We start from the raw sequence: 6,643 nt of genomic DNA on the forward strand, positions 1-6,643 counted from the left end.
ACTCATATCTTATTTATTTTGATTGATTTGATTTAGACTTTGAAACAAGTCTTAAAATTTTTAAATAAAAAAATCCAAAATTCGATAGAAGTGGGGCATGTCTCGGTGTTTAAGAGGTGGTTGTCCACTTGTCCCCTTAATGCCTTATTTTATTATTTTTACTCTACTTTTCCCAACACAATGACCTTCCTTTTCTTACTTTTAAAAGTACCCTTTTGTTTTATTTTGCTTTGCTTCTAATCGTAATTCTCATATCACCCCACTCCCGTCTTTTCACAACTTGGTTGAAAAAATATTTAATTCCACTTTTTGACTTTTCATTTTCAAACCACAAAAATTAACTCAGTAGAAAAGAAAAAAAAAATACATTTTAATAATAATTAATTATTTTTTTATTTGAAGAGTAATCAACTTTTTATATAATAATAATTATTATTTCAAGCATTTACGGTATATTTTAAAATAAATGATTATTTTTATAAGAAAATAAATGATTATTTTTATAAGAAAATAATAAAGATATTTTTATCAAAAATAAACCAAAAAGAATAAAGAATTAGATTTTTAAAATTAGGTTTCAATCAACCCTAATAATAATAAAACAATTTTTTTCTTCATTATGACAATTTAATTGCTATTAATATCAATGATATATGTCAAATGGAGTAGAAATATAATAAATTGAACCATTTATTGATAAAAAAAAAAATTATAGATGCATTAATAAGAATAATTATGATTTATCAATCTATCTAATATTTTTTTGTCCTATGTTTTAATATACTTCAAGTGTTTTAATATTATTTGTTATTTAAGTATTTAAAATATTTTGTGCAAATACAAAAATTAAAATGTTTTATTTTTAAAATGAAATGTGAATTATAAATAATAATTTTATATTAATTTTTGTTTAAATTCCATACAAATCCAAACCCATTTAGATTTTTAAAAATAAAATAAAATAAATGTGTATATTAGTCATAGTTGTAGATTGTGGTGTGAGATTCTGCCTTGATATTTGGGAACAGCCCAAATAGTTTCCTTGAACCTCCCGTCTCTATGTTTCTTTTCTAACGTGTTTTTGAGCAAAATTTGTTGACTTTGATTTTTTTTTCTTTAAAAAATTGCATGTTAATTAAGTCAAATGTTTATTTAAAAATTAATTAATATTTAATAAAGATAGATTAAATTAAAATTTTATAATAATTCATTAATATATATATATATCTAAGGTAGATCGGATCTTTTATGATATTTAAAAACATCATAATTTAAATAATTTATTCTCAAATTGAAGAAAAGAATTATTGCAACCCAATAAATTACTCTTTTATACACAATGTAATTTTTTTATTTTTATTTAAAAAATAAACGAACACAAGTGAAAGGAAAGGATATCCACATGGCCTAGGTCGAGGACCCTTGCTTTGTCGAAAGGCTATTCTTCCATGATTTGCACAAGTTCGAATAATGGCCTTTATAACCATTAAACCAAATAAAGATTAATTTTGAAACATCTTAGTAGTCAAATATTTGGAATTGGATTGAGACTTATTTTAAAAGATCTTAACAAGATGTGTGGACAAATGCATCAAAATTAAAGTTTTGTGAAATGTTGATAAGAAAAAGGATTTTAATATATATAATCTCACGGTTTTATAAAACACCACAAGTGTCTGTATGCCCATATCGGAAAGTAAGAAAATTTTCTATCTGATAAGGATAAATTAGACCTTTTATGATATTTAAAATATCATAATTTGAATAATTTATTCTCATATTAAAAAAAAAAAAAGAATTATTGCAACCCAATAAATTACTCTTTTATACACAATTTAAAATTTAAAAAAAAATTAAGTGAAAGGAAAGGATGCTCACGTGGCCTAGGTTGAGGTCCCTTGCTTTGCCTAAGGGCAATTCATCCATGATTTGCACGAGTCCGACTAATTGCCCTCATAACCATTAAACCAAACAGGGATTGGTTTTGAAACATTTTAGTAGTCTAATATTTGAAAATTTAAATTACTCTTTTATGCACAATTTAAAATTATAAATAAAAAAAAAACCCCTCAATTGAAAGGAAAGGATGCTCTCATGATATAGGTCGAGGCCTCTTGCTTCGTTGGAGGGCAATTCTTCCATGATTTGCACAAGTCCGACTAAACGCCTTCATAACCATTAAACCAAATAAGGATTGATTTCGAAACATCTTAATAATCTAATATTTGAAAATTGATAGAAACTTATTTTTAAATATCTTAACAAGATGTGTGGGCAAATATATCGTAAATTAAAGTTTTGTGAAATATTAATAAGAATAGGGATTTTAATATATATATATATTAAACACAATGACGATATTGTGTTCGTATGCCCTCATTGGAAAGTAAGAAAGTTTTATTTGATAAGGGTAGATAAGTTCTTTTATGATATTTAAAAGCATCATAATTTGAATAATTTATTCTGGAGTTTAAGAAAAGAATTATTGCAACCCAATAAATTACTCTTTTATACACAATTTAAAATTACAAAAAAAAAAAAAAAAGCCCTCAAGTGAAAGGAAGGTATGCTCCCATGATCTAGGTCGAGGACCCTTGCTTCGTTGGAGGGCAATTCTTCCATGATTTGCACAAGTCCGACTAATTGCCTTCATAGCCATTAAGCCAAATAAGGATTGATTTTGAAACATCTTAGTTGTGTAATATTTGAAAATTGATAGAAACTTATTTTAAAATATCTTAACAAGATGTGTGAAACAAGTATAGCGTAAATTAAAGTTTTGTGAAATATTGATAAAAAATAGGGATTATATATATAATTGTTTTAAAAAAATATCTTTTAAAATATGGGAGTTGAAAGGGATGTTGTGTCTGTAGGCCCACATTGAAAAAGAAAAAAGTTTTTTATGTCGAAAGTATGAGTTTTTCTTAATCATATAAACACGTTTATATTGAAAAGAGAAAAAAGTTCGATCCATAAACATGAGGTTTTTTTTTAATTATGCAGACGCATTTTCTGTTTTTCTAATCATCGAGGTAGGCAATGAGTCATGAGGTCACATTTGATTTGACATTAAGGTGCAATATCTAGGAAGATGCATGAACCATGACTAGGGACTGTCTGGCTAAAATGCAAATTCACATCCTTTTCTTGGTGACTTCTTTTATATATATGCCTTTTTTTTTTCTTTATGTCTTAATTTTTGACCCACCTACATCTTTGACCTAAGAATAAAAAATCACATGCGAATCTCAAATATGTTGAATCCTCTACACAAAGGATCACCACCCTCCACCCAAAGTCAAATTATTAGGAGAATATATTAAGCATTCGTTTGGTTTTCAAAAAATTTGAGTAAAAATGTAAGGCAAAGAAATTAAAAAAAAAAAAGAAAAATAAATATAAATTTAAAGTCAATTAATTTTTTACCTTTTCCATATAAAAAATAAACAATTTGAAAATATATAAATTTTTAATTAATTTTAATTATATTTGATTTTTTTTAATATTTTCTAAGATAGAATCGAAAAAATCGTTTTTCTTAACATTTTTTTTCTTGATATTTTTCATATGACAAATAGAAATTTATAATAAATCATTTAGGATAAATATAAGTGGATTTTATTCGATCAAATTAAATGGTTATGACAAAAAGCAAAATTTTGATTGGGCATTATGTTAAGGGCATGTTTGGAAAGGTGCAAAATTTGTGGAAGAGATGAGAATCAAGTCAATTAATGCTTTTCTTGATATCCATCTTTTCGGGTTTGCATGGTTTGGTGGCTTGCCAAACTTTATAAAGGTATGGTTGGCAACCTAGAAAGTAGAAAGGATCAAGATTCAAACAAGAAGTAATATCACAAAAGAAAATGTCATTAATAGATTTCATTTCCACACATTTCTCATTTATTTAATTATAGATTTAGAAGTCAAAAAAGGGATGCCCATTTATGTTCCTGTTGAGTTTCTTTCTTGCAACGACTCATGGTGAAGAAATTAAAGAAAAATAAAAGAAAACACACAGATTTAACGTGGTTGAGTAAATTGCCTATGTCTACGGGAATAGGGAGGAAGACTTTCATTGTATCTAAAATTAGGGTTATATAAAATGGTATTTATACTAACTCTCAGATATTGAAATTTCAAAAATACCTTTGAATCCGTTCCATTTCGGCATTTACCATTTTTTCTTTGTATATGTCTTTCGTTCAATATGAGTAATATACTATAACTGTCCCATATATTAAATGTGAAATACAATGTTAAAATTTTAATTTTAATTAGATTTTTAAGAATTGCAAGATGAAAATGCAATCACCAAAAATGATTGAAGTAAGAAAAAAAAGTACCAAAAATATGATGCAAATATATTATTATTTATGTCCAAAATTCAAATTGTAAATTAAAATCCAATAATTGATATTAAAATTTTGATACTAATTAATAATTATTATGACATATTTATTAAAAAAAAATGTGCCCCTCTTGGAAACAAAGAGAAATTTGTCAATTTTTTAAAATGAAAAAGTTATAAAACAAACTCATATTTTTCTTAATTTTATCCATGATTCAAATTTTCTATATGAAAATTCCATACCCAATATTTAAAATATTGGTATAATATTTTTGGTAAAGTAGAAATTTTGTTTAATGGCTTAATTTTTATTTTTTTTTCATCAATGATTCTAATTATTAAGGTATTTTCATTTTTTTATAAAATAAAAATAAAAATGGGAGGTGACCCACTGGCCTTTTTGGAAATGAAGAGATGGGATGGAAGAGGCAAAGGTGGGGCATGGAATAGTAAATCATCCAACTTGGAACATGACCCAAGAAAGGTATCATTGGACTTTAGCAATGAATGAGAAAAGGTGGGGGATGAGCCCTTGGAGGCCAGCGGCTGTAAATGTTGCCTTTTTGGTTGCCCATTATTGTCCTTTCAAGATTCGCCACCACACACTTCATTTTTCTCTTGTCCACTATCACCTCCTATTAGATATTTTTTCTTTCTTTTTTTTTTTTTTTTTCTCTCACTTTCTCTTTCACCAAACACCTAATTTTATTTTGAGTTCAATTCCAAGGTTATTTGATTAAAAGGTTCAAATATCTCCCCTGATTAAAAATTTTTAAAAAACATTTTGAGAATTTAACCCACTATCATTTTTTATCTTATTTTAACAAAATATCTTTATTTTTTTCTTATAAAAATAACATTTTATTTTAAAATTTATGTATTATTATAACTGAAGTAATGAATATCACCATATTAATGTTAATTAAGTATTATTTATGACTTCTATTAATACTTATTAATAGAAACCATTAATATTATTTATGAATTTCATTAATATTCATTAATGAAGATATTAATGGAAGTCATTTGGAAATCCTATAAAAGGGCTTCTCATCTCCTATAATATACATCACGAGAAAAAAAGAAATTATCTTCCTCTCATTCTCTCTGTTTTTCATTCTCTCAACTTTCCCAACTCTCTTCTCTGATTTCTTCTTCCTTATTATATATCAAAGTAAGATATATTTCACCTCTACTACTTTGATTTATATTGTATTTGTCATTGTTTTACAACATATATAAATGTTTAAAATAATAAAGAATATTTATGTAAGAAAATAAATTATTTTTTAAATAAAAATATAAGAAATATTAAATTCATATATTTGGAGATTATTTAATTTATTTTAATTAATTAATTCTTTTATAAATCTAATCTTCCATTTTTTTTCAACCTAAAAAATATCTATTTTTGATAAATAAATAAAAATACCCTCTTTTTTTTTTATAAAAATAATTCTCTTTTCTAAAATTTTCATATAAATAATTAAAATATTGAAATACATTCATATTAAAACGAATTTCTATTCAAGTTCAACTACGAGAAACATCATATTTACAAATTTGGGATTTATTTCATCTTTTTTATCCGTTACTTAACCTTTGTTCTATGCTTAAGTTTGGATGAGGTTAATTTAATGAAAATTTAGGGAATAATTATTTTCAAATTTAGAAAAGAAAAGGCATAAATTTTCATCAAAATTCTATGTAAAATCAATGGCATCATTATTGCCTAATGTGCATAAGAAAATGAAAAAACATTTGATACATTGGCTCCGAGAAGAAAAAAAAAGGAAAAAAAATAAATTAATGCCATTATTGAAACTTGAAAGGCACATCTTATTTTTTTCTTAGGTTGGAAGAAAAAGAAAATGTGTTTTTGTCTTATAATAAAAGAACACATGACTTACCTACATATCTTGTGTGTCACATGTTATCCATGGAGTCATTTTGATTTATAATGATATTTCCATTTTCATATTTTCATTTATTTGAATTAATTTTATTTAAAACTTTAACCGTTTTTTTACATGAACGAAAATTTTTTATATCACTTACAGCCCATTTGACAATGATTTTAAAAAACGTTTTTAATTTTTATAACACTTAGAGCACAATGATTATGAAAAATGTTTATAACTTTTAATAACACTTGCAAATTTTTATTATTCAAATACCCAAAAATCTATAACGTTTTTTAAAATTAATACAAAATGCACTTCTATTTTTCAAATTAACAACACTAATAAAAACATTCATACATAAAAGGTGCACAAAATTTTCACAAAA

The sequence above is a fragment of the Vitis riparia genome, chromosome 2, assembly GCF_004353265.1.
Source record: "Vitis riparia cultivar Riparia Gloire de Montpellier isolate 1030 chromosome 2, EGFV_Vit.rip_1.0, whole genome shotgun sequence".
NCBI classification, from domain to species: domain Eukaryota; kingdom Viridiplantae; phylum Streptophyta; class Magnoliopsida; order Vitales; family Vitaceae; genus Vitis; species Vitis riparia.